Source organism: Terrapene carolina, unplaced genomic scaffold (assembly GCF_002925995.2).
Source record: "Terrapene carolina triunguis isolate 2854851 unplaced genomic scaffold, T_m_triunguis-2.0 Scaffold233, whole genome shotgun sequence".
NCBI lineage: Eukaryota > Metazoa > Chordata > Testudines > Emydidae > Terrapene > Terrapene triunguis.
Window position 1 is genome coordinate 10,888,945 of NW_020664584.1, and position 18,375 is coordinate 10,907,319.

Below are 18,375 nucleotides of genomic sequence, written 5' to 3' on the forward strand. Positions count from 1 at the left end.
TTTTTCTCTTACTTAATTGGCCTCTCAGAGTTGGTAAGACAACTCCCACCTGTTCATGCTCTCTGTATGTGTGTATATATATCTCCTCGATATGTTTCATTCAATATGCATCCGAAGAAGTGGGTTGTAGCCCACGAAAGCTTATGCTCTAATAAATTTGTTAGTCTCTAAGGTGCCACAAGTACTCCTGTTCTTTTTGCGGATACAGACTAACACGGCTGCTACTCTGAAACCTGTCATTCTCCTACCTGACCATCAAGTGCCTGTCTTGAGCATTAAAACCCAAGAGCAGAGTTGAAGGCAGTTCCTCCGGGCACAACCACAACATCAATATTAAATAAATAATAATAGCAGCATACTGTCCGATTGCTAGACTGCATGCTAGATAATCCCATATAAGGGAAGATTCTGATCATCGGATGCATTGTCCTAACACATAGAAAGAAAATATTCTACCAGCCTGAAATATTAGGGGAATCTGGGATTTTTTGATTTTGGAGTTTTTTTTATATCATGAGCTTACACACACAAGTTTTCTGTACACCTCTACCCCGATATAACGTGACCTGATATAACACGGAAAAGCAGTGCTCTGGGGGGGCGGGGCTGCGCACTCCGGCGGATCAAAGCAAGTTCGATATAACGTGGTTTCACCTATAACGCGGTAAGATTTTTTTGGCTCCCGAGGACAGCCTTATATCGAGGTAGAGGTGCATTTCTCTGAAGACTCATTGTTACAAAAGAATGTCAGCAAGATTGTCCCCAAGTCTCTCACTCAGTTAGCCATCTAGAAATTCCACTGCAAGCTCTTTAGGGCAGGCATTGTCTATCCCCAGGTGCCTGTAGAGACTTGGCACACTGGGACCCCCATGCCAATCGGGACCTTGGGGCAACCACCAATATACTAACAGATTGCAATAATATCTAGTGTACAGTACCATCACTTTGGGGGCAAAGATAACTCTGATTTTCTATTATTTATCAAGGTACCTAGAAGAATATTTTTTGAGGTGTCTTAAATCGAAATAGGCCACCATTGTATCCATGTGTGGTTGTTACTAAACGCCCACAGGTTACTCCCTTTGTGGCGTTTGCTTTCTGCACTTCACCCTGCTTGGACACTGGGCACTTCCACTTCCTGGCAGCAGCTCTATCTCTGCTTCCACCTGGTAGCACAAGGCTGCAGTATTTGCCTTTCAAACATTTCAGTGGAGGGTTAAAACCTACCTCCCTGAAAGCAAAAAGAGCTTTCATTCTTAAAATAATAATTAAAAATCTCTTCTACTCGTGTAAGGTTCTGTTGACCTCTGGACAGAATCTAAGTTTAGGGCTCACAGGACTCAGCAGTGTTCCTTTAAGACAACTTCAGAGAAAGTCTTAGAAACCTGCCTGCTTTCCCTGTACTCAACACACCAAATCCACATTCCTTTATTAATGGATCACTAGGAACAGGAGCCTGATCAATCCTTCCCTCTCTCCTTTTCAAGAGCAAATCCACTCCTGCAAATCGATGTGCAAGATACTAGCTCTTATCTCCAAGAACTCAGGCCAGAACGCCACAAGTTCATACAAAAGCACAAAAGCCCCTGAGCCAACAGTCTCGCTGCTCTGCAAGGCCAAAAGTTTAGCTGCTAGCCTCTTTAAAATGAGTTAGTTTGCATGAGCAAATGACTTTAGAAATAAGACACACCATTAAATAAAATACTTTGCATCATCTACCTGTAAAACTTTATGTCCCTGGAGAAGTTATTATGGAGAAAATATTAAGACTCCCTCAAGAGATATTAATCTTAAAAATTATGAAACCACAATTCTAGGGAAAGAAATTTAGGCGTTGGTTTCTCATTCAGAGATGCAATAGTGCAACATAAGGAACATCTCCTCCATTTCTGAACACCGACAATTCACTGAGTCACTAAAAGTCAGTGGATCGCAAAAAGATATGCATTATTGGATCTAGCAACATTGACAAAGGGCCCAGAAAACTACTGAAACGAACTACTAATAAAGACTGGTAGCACAGAAAGGGCCAACTTCCTAATTCTGATATATAAGAGGGAATGGAAAGAAGGGTTAATATAACTAGTTAAATAAGGCACAGTTTTCTCCACCTAGCAAACTGCTATATAACACATCGAAATAGATAGTGACAAAGCTTAATGACACCCTCCAAAAAGGACATACTTTAGTCACACACCACAGAAAAATGGTGCAAAAAGTTTGCTAATTTCAGAGGGTCAAGCTAGTTAATTGTTAATGCAGGTGCAGTGACCCCTGAAAAGAAACGGCTACTTTCTGAGAAATATTGCAATCCATGGCTGTGTTTAGATTCTTTGGATGTTAAGAAAAAAGACAGCAACAGTTTCAAGACATTGTCCGCTGATCCCAATGAGTGAAGAACCAAGCTTGCACTGTCAGTTTAAAATATTACTTTTTATTTTGCAACATTTTAAATGCCACTATATAAGGCAGGAGTTGGCAACCTTCAGCACGCGGCCCATCAGAGTAATCCACTGGCAGGCCGCAAGACATTTTGTTTACATTGACCATCCGCAGGCATGGCCGCCCGCAGCTCCCATTGGCCGCGGTTTGCCGTTCCCAGCCAATGGGAGCTGCAGGGGGCTGTGCCTGCGGACAGTCAATGTACACAAAATGTCCCGCGGCCTGCCAGTGAATTACTCTGATGGGCCGCGTGCTGAAGGTTGCCGACCCCTGACATAAGGTGTCCACAGATGTTTTGCTGGGATGTAATCCTAAAAATATTGCATACTATAGCATCATACTTTACACCTTCAAACTGTTATAGAGACATCATTCATTAACTTTCAACACATCTCTGCTATGTGCACACACACCCCTTACAGAAGGGGAAACTAAGGCACAGATTATTCAAATGACACATCCAAGACCCCAGAGGGAGTTGCTGACCTTTCCTTAGCAGGTGATTTTAAAAGGTTGCTCATTTACTCAAATTTATTTAACCTTTAACATCTCAAAACTAAAGAGAAGACAGTATTAAGAGTCAGTACTGAAAGAACAATAATTTCTCTACCAAGTCAGTGAGGAGGACACCTGGGTATGGCAGCTGCAAACAGAACTAGAGCAGAGGGGGCAGCATCTACAAGTGAACCAGCCACTTTTCTCCAAGAGGGATTTATTTCTCGTGCAAAAGCATAAAGTCTGAAGCATTTATGGTGCTGGCTGGCCCAAAATTAATTCTCCTTTGGAGAAGAACATGACAGAGATGCCACCTGAATGAAGTAAACAAGAGACCAAAGACAGCACTGGAGCAGCTGCTTTCTTACCTATAACATGGATATGATTGTGGGAACAATGTTAACGTGCTGCAGTGGGATCACATGAGCACTGCTCAACTTTCCCTCTCATTTGGCTATATTCTAACCAACCTGACACTGACAATTCAGCAATATGAGCAGTGCCACCTGCCAAGCATCTGTAAACCTGTAAATGAAAGGCTTTGAAATGAGAGGCAGTCTGGGAGTACTACTCTAACAGTCAGGCCATTCCCAAAGACACCACTTCAATGAGGCCAGCAATTACAGAGAAAGGAATCAGAGCCTTCTATATAGATGCATGGGATAATCTAACCCTTATGGATCACCATTCAATATGTTCTGCTACTCTACTGACCTAATAATAGGAACCCAACATTCTTTAGCCCCAGAAAGCATCTGCCATGCTTCCTAAAGAGGGGGTGAGGGGAAGGAGGAGACTATGTTTTTGCAAGAAGTGTCTCAACTCACTCAAGAAATAAACCGAGCATTTTCCATACCAAAGTTAGTAAAAGGATCTCCCACATCAAAGGCCAGCAGCCGTCCCAGCAAGACCTGCTCCCTGTGCCCCTACAAAGAGTCTGTGTACTCATCCTCCTCAGCTACTAACTTTACTGTGAGTTTAGCGCAATAGTCAGGAAAGTAAATTGATAAATAGAGAAAACCTTAGCTGTTAAGTGTGCCACTAGCCAGTGATATCAGCTGATGATTTGTCTTCATCACTATATTGTTTGTCTCTCACTGACTTCTCAGAACGTTTACCCTAAGAATCCTACTGATCAACACTAAGAAATCTATTCTGATTATCAGTAAAGTCACTGGTAAGGATACAGATAATTCCACAAAGCAATCATCAAAATGATTAGGATTAAAGCTTTGTAACATAACTGCTAGCTAACCCTCAGATGACTGCAGCATGAATGAGATGTGACTCTAATGTGCCAGTGATGCCATTCTATTGTGACATGGCTGCAATGTCACAATAGATCTGTGTCTGCTTTGCATACAGCAAGAGAGGCAGAACAGATTAGATGGTTCTGTAGGAAGGGTTGTTCCTTAATAGCATTCATTTATTTCTCCTAAATCAATACAAGGTGGAAGATGACCTTGCTTGCCATAGGTCAGTTGGCAGGAAGCCCTTAAAGATGGTACCCTGGCCTTTGAAGGGGTTTGTCTGCTAGCCTTAAAGTTTAAAGACTTAATTATGAATTTACTTTGCTATAACTCTAACCAAAATACAGAACAGACAGCCAGAAATGCTGCGCCGCCGATCCTCTTCTGACACAGCTATTAAATAGCTTTGCCATAGGAGTGTGTAGAATCCATACATATGTTTAAGGCAGCCCTCTTCACCATCCTACTCAGGCAGCATGGTACCCAACATCTGGTAGCATATCTGATTTCTAACTACTCGTTGGTAAACAAAGATCCTAAATCCCATCAGTTGCCCTAGACCCATACAGACAACCACAGCGGATACTTTACATAAGACTGCACTGACTCTGGACACCACCTGGCTTCACCTCCAACTGTAGCATACTTCCTTTGGGGGTTACTGGCTCCCAGTGGCAATGGTTCGTCACTGGCTCCGATGTTCTGTATGATGCCATCCGGGCCCGCAGTGCCCCGTGTCACTACAAACGGGCTCACTTTGGAGGGACTGCCCAGTGCCATGGTATCAGGCTGGTTTCACATCGCACTATGCCAGCCACAGAGCCCCCGTGGGTGCGAGGAGCACTCGCAGGGGCACACGTCGGGCCCGCATACTGCCGGAGTATTGCAGCCCCCCAAACGGCCAGCAAGGGATGCTCGCACCTGGCGGCCCGCGGACAGCGCGCAGGTGAGCGCGCAAAGCTCCGCGGCAGGAGGGCGGGCTGCCCCCCCAGGCTCGACCCAGCTCCGGCCAGGGACGGTCCCGGGCGGCGGGCCGGGGGCGGCGAGAGGGCGGAGCGCTGGACGCGGGCCACAACTTCTCCGGGGCAGACGGTCCCGCCCCCCTCACAGCAACCGCGGCCGGGGGGAGGGGAACAGCCCCTGCCCGCGGGGAGCCCGGCCCCGGGGAGCGCCCGCAACGCGCCGGGCCGCGCCGCCCCCACAGGTGTGACCCGCCGGGCCGGGCCGCAGCCCAAGGACGGAGTCCCCGCCATGGCCGGCCCGGCCCCCCCGCCGCCGGCGGCCCCGCGCGGGCCCCGGCCGCCGAGTTCATTCATCAGGCGGCGCCCCGCGCCCAGGCTGGCCCCGGCAGCGCCGGGCAGCCGCCACAGCCGAAGTTGGGCGCAGAACTTACCTAAAATGGCTCCTGCGGCAGCCAAAGCCCAGCCAGCTATTATTTGGTGAAGTTTAGCCAGCCGCCCCGCGCGCGCAGCCTAGCCTGGCCCGGCCCGCCCCCGCGCCGCCGCCACTGGCCCCAGGTCGGCCCGCCCGCCTGCCATTGGCCGGCCTGCCCGTCAGCCACGCGCAGCCCCTCTCAAGCTTGGCTGCAGCGCGCTTATTGCTAGCTCCATTGTGCTCCTATTTGCATTGATGTGATCGCTGCTGGGATTGGCTGGGCCGGGGCCGTGCAGCCCCCCCGCCCTCAGCCCCTCGAGCCACCCGGCTCTGCAGCCCCTGCCCCCCTCGGCGCTGCTTCTCGCCCCCTCTCGGCTGCCTGCTCTGCCGCGCAGGGCAACGGCGGCTGCAAGTTCCCGGGGCTTGAGGCGGGGGGCAACCCCGAATTTCCATTGCATCCTCCAATCAAGGGGGGTTTTACTTGCTCCAACCAGAAAAATAAAAAAAACTCTCCCCTTTGCATTCCACGTCTTTGCTCGCCTTTCATTTCCCGGATGTGAAATTTCCTGCACAAAAACACAATGTGTAAAGCTGGAATGTGCAGGGCTTTGCAGTGCATCCTCGCTCGCCGCGGGAGAGGAGGAGAAAGCAGGGCACAGGCAGGGATGCCAGTTGCCTGGGGCTGCAGCTCTTGGATGTTAAACTGCTAGGTACCATCTCTAACCCGTGCTGCCTCCCCACAAAATATCTAACGCCTGGAGTCTGCAATGAGAGTTAATAAAATGTAAACGGAGCCCTTTATTTTCTAATTGATTTATTTACCCCTGGTATTTAATAGGGGGCCAGCCACTTATGGGGCAAATGCGTGTAACTAAAACAGCACTTAGGTTCCTTGGAACCTTAATTTATGCTGTAAAAAAGGTAGAAATAAGAAGCATGATATAGAGGGCCAAAGGCTCTCAGAGCCTCCATCTCTTTCTGCAAACATACTCCAACTAGGGCACTGCTCTTTGTTAGACTTGTTGCAGGGATGGTCCAAAGTACTCAGCTGCGGAGTGGTGAAATCTTCCCAAGCGCCACTCAGAGTGCTGTGAAATCCTGCCTTCCACGAGAGAAGTGACAACAACAAACATAAGGGTTAAGTTCTGCCCTTGACCCCCTACAGTGATCAGATGTACTGCAGGGGTCTTTGGAACAGGGTGTGCCAGAGTCTGCGATAACCTGGCCCAACAGAACAGGTTGGAGATGGCAGACGGGTCTTCTGGCCTCCTGTCTTTTCACCTCCTTGTTCTCATGAGATACAGCAGTTTTTCACTCAGCCCCTCTGTGATCTTAAATACCACATTAGTTCCTCTGGCCCCCCACCTCCTGGGAGCCGCTGCAGTTCCTGGTAGCCACTACAATCTCTGTTCTCCAGCTCACCCCCGACATTGTCCACCTTCTGCTGGTTTCTCTCTCTCTGGGACATCTTTTCCAAGTGGGATTAATGTCTCCCAGTGAAGTGCCCAGAACTCATCAATTTCAATCTTTTTTTTTCCCTAGGGAAAAACCATCCTGATTTTCAGATTCAGTCAATGAAAGCTCAGCACCACTGAGAGCCAGGCCAATAGACGCGTTTAACACCCTGTTCCAGCACCCACTTGGCTTTCCTTTGTGTCAGAGAAGCTCCCATACCATTACATTACAGATGTGACTGTACCTTGTCCAGCGCTGCCACAAGCCACTCTTCATACCAGTGTGTCACAACTGGCCCTAATGTCTAAATCTCACTGACTCCCTCTATGTGCTGCAGAATCTGATATTCTCTCCTTGGTAAATCATACTATACAACTTGCTGCTTCTTTTCAGCATGATTAGACTAGTGCTGTTCCAGTTTCTCTTATCAGCCTTGATTTTCCCCAGCTATTCCAATGCTCTGGGGTTGCCAAACAGTTGAGAATCCAGTCACTTGTTTCACTTATTACTGACGTTCATATTAACTGTTTATTTGCTTAATAGATATCTTGTAAATATGTATACTTTAAAAATCTTACCACCGATTATTAAAATAGTGGCTCAGATATTCAAAATGAGGCTGGGAAAGCACCAGAAAATAGAATTTAGGGAATGATCCCGCATTGTCTGGGAGCTAAGCTAGATAACCTTTGAAGAGCTGATCTTTGGAATAGCTCCATTGGAGGCACCTGGCTTTGAGTTACTCTGTCCTTAGAATAGCATAGTGAGAAGTTGTAGCCACCTTTCTTAATTATATACCCAAGGCAGTCTCTTGCTTTAGAGCAAGATTCAGATACCCTTGCTCATGCTGAGTAGCACCTTAATCTTCACAAATTCCCACTGGATCCTTTGATGTAGGAATGTCGACTAGATCTCTGTATATACCAGGGGTCGGCAACCTTTCAGAAGTGGTATGCCGAGTCTTCATTTATTCACTCTAATTTAAGGTTTCGCGTGCCAGTAATACATTTTAACGTTTTTAGAAGGTCTCTTTCTATAAGTCAAATATATAACTAAACTATTGTTGTATGTAAAATAAATAAGGTTTTTAAAATGTTTCAGAAGCTTTATTAAAATTAAATTAAAATGCAGAGCCCTCCGAACAGGTGGCCAGGACCCAGGCAGTGTGAGTGCCACTGAAAATCAGCTCACGTGCCGCATTCGGCACGCGTGCCATAGGTTGCCTACCCCTGGTATATACCATTGATGAGACCACTGCTAGATTATTACTGTGTCCGGTTCTGGTATCTGCACTTTAGAGAGGATGCTGAAAATTTGAAGATGCTTTAAAGAAGAGTCACCAGAATGACTTAAGATCTGGAAAACCTGCCTTACAACGAGCGATTTAAGGAGCTCCATCTCTTCAGTTTATCAAAGAGAAGGATTAGAGGTGACTTGATTATAGTCTTTTAGTACCTACGGAAGGAAAAATATTTCTGGAAACAGAGAGCTCATCAATCTAGCCGACAAAGATATAAGAACCAGTCGCTGGAAATGTTAAACCATTGGAACAGATTGCCAAGGGATGTAGTGGAGTCTTTACAGCAAGACTGGATGTCTTTCTAAGAGATCTGCTCTAGTTCAAACAGAAATTATAAACTCATGCAGGGATCACTAGGTGTTATTCTCTGGCATGTGCAATGTAGGTCATACTGGTCCTTGCTGACCTTACAAGCTAGGAATCTATTAAAGTCTTATTAAACATGAGCCTACCCCATAGAAAGCAGAGGTCCTAATCTCCTCCCACAGGATTCGAGTAATTCCTTGGGCATCAATAGAAGCTAGTTGTATCCAGAGGGAGGGGAATAGGGCTCCAGCCTGGGATCACCCCAGCCCCTCTCACTTCTTTGCCCATCTCCAAATCAATTCCAATGTGACCTATTGGTTCTCAAAACCCCTATTGCCAGGCTGCACTCTGCTGGACCTCCTGAGAGCTTTATGTATTCTAGCATCCAGCTCCTCTTGGCTATGCACTCCCCCTGCACACTCACTCCACTCTAGACCTCTTGCTGAGCAGTTGGGATCCCCCACCCTTCCTGCAAGCCAGACAGATGCTTTCTCTCTTCAAATCTCACTTTGAAAATTTCTGGTGCATTTGAATCTATAAAACAACCCTAAAACTCTCCTTGCCTCCTTCCCCCCTTGGTGCCTCCTGCTATTCCACTCTACATGGAGCTGATCTGTCTCTACTATGTCCATTGGAATCTTTACCCTATCCCTATTCTGGGCATCACTTTCCCCCCTCTGATTATATGAGATCTGCTAGATCCAAATGTGCAAAGTGCTTCTCCCGAAACTCCTTTCCTTTTCTCCTCTATCTCTACACCCCCTCTCCCTCTCTCTGCCAAGTGTTCCTGATCTCTCTGCATTTCCCTATGTCCTGCCTTCCCTCACCCTTTTCTGTACTCTCTGTCTCAGAATTAACTCCTAATTCTTTGTATGAAGTACGCTCTGAAAAGTAACTTGTATTTTTATTATCAAAATACCAACAGCAATTCATGTAAAGACTAATCACTTTTTAGTTCTCTGAGCTAAAAAATGCACTTGAAACTGGTTAACAATCTTTGTGTTATAAATCCTGAAAAGATGGCTTTGTAGTGGAAAGTCATCTGCCAGTTTAGTCTTAAGCAGGACTGTGCTACTAGGTTAGACTTCTCACAATAAAAGTGATCATCATGCCCAACAGAAAGTAGATTTGGAAAGGCAGGTTTTGTGTGATGATATTTCACTGTGTTATTGATAGCATAACAGAATGGGGCTAGCACAGTGTGCGTCCCATCTACAGAAAACACAGATGATTTCTGCCTGATCATTGCACACAGGCAGCACTGGCGGTCTGTAAGAATCTATAAATTTGGTTTGCCCCAAAGTTCTTACCTACATCTGCTCCCATTAAAGTCAATATCAAAGACTCTGTTGGCTTCAAATAGGATCCAAACTGCACTATTCCCACATACTCTGAGATCCAGAAATGATCTTACCTCAAGACATGTGTGGCCCAGTTAGCCTGTGTGCGCCAGGGCAGACTGGTGATACTATATCAAGCTCTAGATCCTGCAAGGAGCTGAGAGCCCTCAACCCCATCCCATTGACCTCTGTAAGAGCTGTGGGCACCCAGCACATCCAGAGAGACACTCAGCATTTTTCAGCCCCACGCTGAAGAGAATTGCTGGGTTGCCAAGAGTCAGAAAATGTAGTCACCCAAATGCAACTCACAGTAAAACCATCAAAAACTATCACTGATAGCGATTGTTACTCCTGGGAGAATTCTGCACTGAAAAAATTAAAAATTCTCTGCCAAAAATGTAAAAATTCTGCACACAATCTTTTAACATTATGCAGAATTCTGCATATTTTATTTGTCAAAATAACACTATATATATATAACACAAAATAACACCAGTTTTGGTAATTTATTTAATAATACCTGTCAGCAACTATTTCTATAATAATACAGACAACAACAACAAAAAACCCAGGAGTAGAGAGTTAAAGAAACCCCTACAACAACCCAGTTCCTGTTTCTCTGCCCCTTCCCCACAGAGCCCAGCTGCAGGCCCAGACACCCACACCACAGATCCCAGCTGTGGGGCGCCCCCCAGCCCAGACATCCACATCCCCTCCCCCCAGAGCCCAGCCGTGCCCCCCAGCCCTGACACTTGCATTCCCTCCCCCCAGAGCGCAGGGATCCAGAGGGAGAAGCATCCTGATGCTGGGTCCCAGGCTTTTATGGAGTTTCCTGCATGCCGCCTCCTTCCTTCAGGGCATGCCAGGAATTGCAGCTGCCAGAAACCCTCCAGCTCCATCCTCCTCCCCTCCAGCAGTGTCTTCTATTTGTGAGCTGGGGAGCTGGGCTCTGCCAGGTCCAGTAGCCACTAGTGGCAGCCAGAAGCTCTGCAGCACCAATTCTGCAGGGGAAAAGGAAATTCTGCATAGAACATTAATTCTGCACAAATTCTGCATTACACAGTGGTACAGAATTTCCCCAGGAGTAAATGATTGTCAAGTGCCCAGTCTGAGTGTCCCATCAGGCAACACATAGACTCAGTGAGAGGAAAAGTAATGGACCCCAGTGGGCATGCCCCTTCCCTTGATGGTGTCCCTTCTTCCTTTTCTCCCTATCTCTTCATGTCCCCTGCTGGTGGCTGCCCCTCTGCTCAATGTTTCATTTCTCCGCTTTCCTACTGTCCCATACTGAGCTCTGGGTGCAACATGTAGCCTGCAAACATCTGGGGAACCTTCTTTAGAGAGCAGGATCTCTGATCTGTGGGAGGGAAGGGAGTGCCCCATGGCTGGGGATGTTTCAAACTAGACTGGACAAAGCTCTGGAGAACAGACTGTGGGGAACAATCCTGAACTGGCCTCCGAGGGGGAGGTACTAGGAGGTGGCCTGTATTATCTGTGCATGCTGGGAACCAGGCCTCAGGTGATAATGAAAGCCTCTGTATAAGAAGAGCTGCTTGAGTCTATCAGGGGATGGAGCTGATAGAGATACCAGCTAGAGGGAAGAGCTGTCTGGAGAGCCAGCTGAGAGAATTAAGAACAGCCAGATAAAGAACTGCAGGGAGCAGGAAGGCTGCTGCAGAAGACCAGGGGTCAGGAGATAGGATCTAGCAGCCTGGGCTGGTTGAAAACTTTCTGGAAAAAACTGTTTTTTGATGGAGAGTTGGGTTTTGCTTAAAAGAGTGAGAATGACCCCAAGTGTAATAGAATGCTAAACTGTAATATAATGTTCAACCACTAGGTAACGCCATATGTAACATACCTTATATGAACATATAACAGCTATCCTTGGCAGGCATTAAAGGATTGATAGTGAACACATCTATAGTAACTTCTTCTACAATGGAAGCTGGGTAGCCAGTCCATATTTGGTACAAACTGACCTGCAACCTCCAGTGTACAAGCAGTTATGGCATGGTGTCAGAAGTAAAGGTAGCCTAATTGATGCCAGAGGAGAGCAGAACCAGAAGTAAAACAACAGCAAGAGTTGCAAACAGAAGGCACAAAGCAACAAAAGGTTGCAGGATCTCATCAACATTCTACCTTCAATGCCCCAGAGAACGTCAGCTTTGATAGACCTTCAGAATGGACAGACTGGAAGCTATATTTTGCATTGCTACAAAATTCCACCAGGAAACTGGAGATATTCAGATATCTTCTTTAATTTATGCTATGTGGAAGCAAGCAGAGCATATCTTTAAATCCATTGACTTTACTGAAGACAGTCACAAAGATGACTAGGAAAGAGTTATGGCTATGTTCAATGCATACTTTATACCTCAGACAAATGTGATTTATGAAAGAGCAGCAAACAGAGCTGTAAACAGGGGAGTTTGAGGGGGAGTTTACAGGGGGAGTTTGGGGGAAGACCAAGAGAGGCAGGCAGAGGAACAGACAATCTACGGAAGGGAGCGTGCGGTGTTCTAGCAGTGTTTTGGTGCTTGTTGGGGGTTTGTTTTGCTGTGGGTGGTGGAGTTTTGGGTTGCTTTGTGTTTCCCAGATTTACAGGATTTAGGTGGGAAGCCTATGACAGACACAGAGGCAGCAGTTGTAGTGACCCAAGCAGTGGAAGACACAGTGAAAATGACTGGATGTGGAAGCTGCGGAATGTACATGATCCTGGAGGGGGTACCTGAAAAGAGTTTAATCTGCATGAAGTGCCGCCTGATAGAGCTGATGGAAGAAAAGATCCGAGGACTGGAGATGCAGGTGGAAACTCTGGTTGAGTTTAGAAGGGGGTTCGAGCGGATGATGGAGCAAAGACATGAGGAGTCTGAAGAGAAAAGCTCAGACTTGCAGATGGAAGCAGGACCAAAGAACTCTGAGGGGAGACTGCTGGTGAGGAAAGTGGACGGTGGAAGCGTGTGACTAAGAGAACCAGGCAGAGGAAAAGACTGGCTAGTGAAGGAGACATAGAGCTCAGGAACAGGTTTGCGGAGTTGGAAAATGAAGAAGGGGCACAGCAGGTGGTCGCTGAAGGTGAGAGGGCAAGGAAGAAGAGAAGAGCAGCTAGTCCATTAAGAGAGGAAGAGTCAAGGGAGATAGCAACACCAAATATGAGCCCCAGGAGGATACGGGATGGGTTGCAGATGGACTTCACCTGAGTAGGGAGGGAAATAGACTTCTAGGATGGAGGCTGGCACAACTGATTAAGAGAGCTTTAAACTAGGAATTAGGGGGAGATGGTTGGGAGATGTCCAGGTACTCTCCACGCCGGATTTTAACATTGAGAGGGAAGAAAAGAAAGTAAGAAAGGATACAGCCGTGGGTAGGAGAATGGACATAAGGAGGAAGGGTAGTGTAGATACCAGTCTAATAGGTGATATTGGCGGTAGAATGTCTGGGCCTAATCGGGTAAAGAATGTGAGCAAAGCCAAACAGCAAGAATTAAGATGTTTGTACACCAATGCAAGGAGCCTAGGTAACAAAATGGAGGAACTAGAGTTACTGGTGCAGGAAGTGAAACCGGATATTATAGGGATAACAGAAACATGGTGGAATAGTAGTCATGACTGGAGTCAGGGCCGGCTCCAGGCACCAGCTTCTCAAGCAGGTGCTTGGGGCGGCGGCTCCGGAGAGGGGCGGCACATCCAGGTATTTGGCGGCAATTCAGCGGACGGTCCCTCACTCCGCCTGGGAGCGAAGGACCTCCTGCCGAATTGCCGCCGCAGATCGCGATCGCGGCTTTTTTTTGTTTTGTTTTGTTTTGGCTGCTTGGGGCGGCCAAAACCCTGGAGCCGGCCCTGACTGGAGTACAGGTATTGAAGGGTATGTGCTGTTTAGGAAAGACAGAAATAAAGGCAAAGGTGGTGGAGTAGCATTGTATATCAATGATGAGGTAGACTGTAAAGAAATAAGAATCATAGAATATCAGGGTTGGAAGGGACCTCAGGAGATCATCTAGTCCAACCCCCTGCTCAAAGCAGGACCAATCCCCAGACAGATTTTTACCCCAGTTCCCTATGTGGCCCCCTCAAGGATTGAACTTACAACCCTGAGTTTAGCAGGCCAATGCTCAAACCACTGAGCTATCCCTCTCCCAAGAAGGGACGAAATGAATAAGACAGAGTCTGTCTGGGCAAAAATCACATTGGGGAAGAAAGCTACTAGAGCCTCCCCTGGGATAGTGCTTGGGGTGTGCTATAGACCACCGGGATCTGATTTGGATATGGATAGAGACCTCTTTAATGTTTTTAATGAAGTAAATACTAATGGGAATTGTGTGATCATGGGAGACTTTAACTTCACAGATATAGACTGGAGGACAAGTGCTAGTAACAGTAATAGGGCTCAGATTTTCCTGGATGCGATAGCTGATGGATTCCTTCACCAATTAATTGCTGAACCAACAAGAGGGGATGCCATTTTAGATTTGGTTTTGGTGAGTAGTGAGGACCTCATAGAAGAAATAGTTGTAGGGGACAAGCTTGGTTCGAGCGATCATCAGCTAATTCAGTTTAAACTAAATGGAAGGCTAAACAAAAATAGATCTGTGACTTGGGTTTTTGATTTCAAAAGGGCTAACGTTAAAAAATTAAGGAAATTAGTTAGGGAAGTGGATCGGACTGAAGAACTTGTGGATCTAAAGATGGAGGAGGCCTGGCATTACTTCAAGTCAAAGTTGCAGAAACTATCAGAAGCCTGCATCCCAAGAAAGGGGAAAAAATTCATAGGCAGGAGTTGTAGACCAAGCTGGATGAGCAAGCATCTGAGAGAGGTGATTAAGAAAAAGCAGAAAGCCTACAAGGAGTGGAAGATGAGAGTGATCAGCAAGGAAAGCTACCTTATTGAGGTCAGAACGTGTAGGGATAAAGTGAGAAAGGCCAAAAGCCATGTAGAGTTGGACCTTGCAAAGGGAATTAAAACCAATAGTAAAAGATTCTATAGCCACATAAATAAGAAGAAAACAAAGAAAAAATAAGTGGGACTGCTAAACACGGAGAAAGGAGTGGAGGTTAAGGATAATCTAGGCATGGCCCAATATCTAAACAAATACTTTGCCTCAGTCTTTAATGAGGCTAATTAGGAGCTTAGGGATAATGGTAGAATGACAAATGGGAATGAGGCTATGGAGGTAGATATTACCACATTCGAGGTAGAAGCCAAACTCAAACAGCTTAATGGGACTAAATAGGGGGCCAAGATAATCTTCATCCAAGAATATTAAAGGAACTGGCACATGAAATTGCAAGCCCATTAGCAAGAATTTTTAATGAATCTGTAAACTCAGGGGTTGTACCGTATGACTGGAGAATTGCTAACATAGTTCCTATCTTTAAGAAAGGAAAAAAAGTGATCCGGGCAACTACAGGCCTGTTAGTTTGACATCTGTAGTATGCAAGGTCTTGGAAAAAAATTTGAAGGAGAAAGTAGTTAAGGACATTGAGGTCAATGGTAATTGGGACAAAATACAACATGGGTTTACAAAAGGTAGATTGTGCCAAACCAACCTGATCTCCTTCTTTGAGAAGGAAACAGATTTTTTAGACAAAGGAAATGCAGTGGATCTAATTTACCTCGATTTCAGTAAGGCATTTGATACGGTGCCACATGGGGAATTATTAGCTAAATTGGAAAAGATGGGGATCAATATGAAAACTGAAAGGTGGATAAGGAACTCGTTAAAGGGGAGACTACAATGGGTTGTACTGAAAGGTGAACTGTCAGGCTGGAGGGAGGTTACTAGTGGAGTTCCTTGGGGATCAGTTTTGGGACCAATCTTATTTAATCTTTTTATTACTGACCTTGGCACAAAAAGTGTGAATGTCCTAATAAAGTTTGCGGATGACACGAAGCTGGGAGGTATTGCCAATACAGAGAAGGACCGGGATATCATACAGGAAGATCTGGATGACTTTGTAAACTGGAGTAATAGTAATAGGATGAAATTTAATAGCGAAAAGTGCAAGGTCATGCATTTAGGGATTAATAACAAGAATTATTGTTATAAGCTGGGGACGCATCAGTTGGAAGTAACAGAGGAGGAGAAGGACCTCGGAGTATTGGTTGATCACAGGATGACTATGAGAAGCCAATGTGATATGGCCGTGTAAAAAGCTAATTCAGTCTTGGGATGCATCAGGCGAGGTATTTCCAGTAGAGATAAGGAGGTGTTAGTACCATTATACAAGGCACTGGTGAGACCTCATTTGGAATACTGTGTGCAGTTCTGGTCTCCCATGTTTAAGAAGGATGAATTCAAACTGGAACAGGTACAGAGAAGGGCTACTAGGATGATCCGAGGAATGGAAAACCTGTCTTATGAAAGGAAGCTTAGCCTAATCAAAAGAAGGCTGAGGGGAGATATGATTGCCCTCTATAAATATATCAGAGGAATAAATACCAGGGAGGGAGAGGAATTATTTAAGCTCAGTACCAATGTGGACACAAGAACAAATGGATATAAACTGACCATCAGGAAGTTTAGATTTGAAATTAGACAAAGGTTTCTAACCATCAGAGGAGTGAACTTCTGGAACAGCCTTCCAAGGGGAGTAGTGGGGGCAAAAGACATATCTGGCTTCAAGACTAAGCTTGATAAGTTTATGGAGGGGATGGTATAATGGGATAGCCTAATTTTGGCAATTAATTGGTCTTTGACTATTAGCGGTAAATATGCCCAATGGCTTGTGATGGGATGTTAGATGGGGTGGGATCTGAGTTACTACAGAGAATTCTTTCCTGGGTGTCTGGCTGGTGAGTCTTGCCCACATGCTCAGGGTTTAGCTGATAGTCATATTTGGGGTCGGGAAGGAATTTTCCTCCAGGGCAGATTGGCAGAGGCCCTGGGGGTTTTCGCCTTCCTCTGCAGCATGGGGCATGGGTCATTTTCTGGAAGATTCTTTCCAGCTTGGTCTTTTAAACCATGATTTGAGGACTTCAATGGCTCAGACACAGGTTTGATACAGGAGTGGGTGGGTGAGATTCTGTGGCCTGCGTTGTGCAGGAGGTCAGACTAGATGATCATAATGGTCCCTTCTGACCTTAAAGTCTATGATTCTATGTTTTCACCAGAGAATTCAGGAATCAGGGGAAAATGTTGAATCTTTTCTAAGAGCTTTGCATACACTGACCAAAAGCTGTGATTTTGGAACTGCAAAACATGAAAATATCACAGACAGGCTGGTTATTGGGTACAGACTGATTATTAAGTTATCAGATAAGAACCTTTCAAAACAGGTATAATTAAAGACAAACTTAAATTTATCCACACCTACGCAGATAGCAAAGCAGACTGAAATAGTCAAGCAGCAAAAGAAAAGACAGGAGCAATCTGAAACCCCTGAAACTAGCCTAGAAGCTGTAAACTGACATAACATAAATGTTAAGAGTCATTACCATAAAAGCCCTGAGGCTATGAGAAAGTCCAAGTCTAACTACACAGCATTTCAGAGTAAATGCACAAGATGTGGAAAATTTCATAGCTCAAGATGTGTGTCCGGCTAAAGGTGAAATATATAATAAATGCACAAAATATAGACATTTTGCAGCTGTTTTCTGTACCAAAGCAGTCAGGGAGTTGACTAATATTACAGACAATCAAGAGCCATTGTTTCTTGGATCTATCACTTGTGATGACACAGAACCTTCCTGGCGAGTGAAACTGAATATTCACGGAAAGACTACTGACTTTAAAAATAACCTCAAGAGACAATGCTGAACACCTTTATCAGACAGACCTTGAAAGAGAGTAGTTGCAGATTTATGTGAATTCAGAAGACATCAGTTTCTAGTTGTTGTGGACTATTTTTCCAGGTATATAGAAATAATGTACTTGAAAGATATAACATGTAACAGTGTTATCGAGAAACTGAAGTGCACTTTTGTTCATTTTGGTATTTCTGAACAACCAGTGATGGACAACAGACCACAATTCAATGCAGCAGAATTTAAATAGTTCTGAACAAAATATGATTCTGATCATATTACTAGCATATTACTAACATTATCCACAAGCAAATGGTGAGGCTAGAAAGCTGTACAAACAGCCAAGAAAATCCAATGGCAGCAAGATCCATTCCTTGGTCTTCTTAGTAGAGATCAACACCAATAGCAGCTACTGAATATAGTCTAGAACAAGTCTTGATGGGACGATAACTAAGAACTACTGTTCCAACTTTGGAAAATAATCTGTCTCCAGAATGGCCAGACATGAAGAGTAGCCAAATCAGATAAAACAGCAAAAAAAAAAAAAAAAAGCTTACAAAAACCGCTACAACAGACATCACTCAGTTACAGAACTGCTGGGTCTAGTGACCACATTTGTGTCAAACTATATGGAGAAAAAGGATGGACAACTCTAGTTGTTGTAAAGAAA

General features: G+C 45.3%; 1 protein-coding gene across 1 annotated transcript in view; it reads right to left on the reverse strand.

Annotated features, from left to right (window-relative positions):
• The window catches only part of CHD6 (chromodomain helicase DNA binding protein 6), a 193,061-nt gene extending 187,409 nt beyond the window's left edge, over positions 1–5,652 (reverse strand). Inside the window, exon 1 of the mRNA XM_026656826.2 lies at positions 5,581–5,652. The gene's annotated coding sequence lies outside the window, so the exon portion shown is untranslated. The remainder of the gene's footprint in view (positions 1–5,580) is intronic.
• Between the last annotated feature and the right edge of the window lie 12,723 nt (positions 5,653–18,375).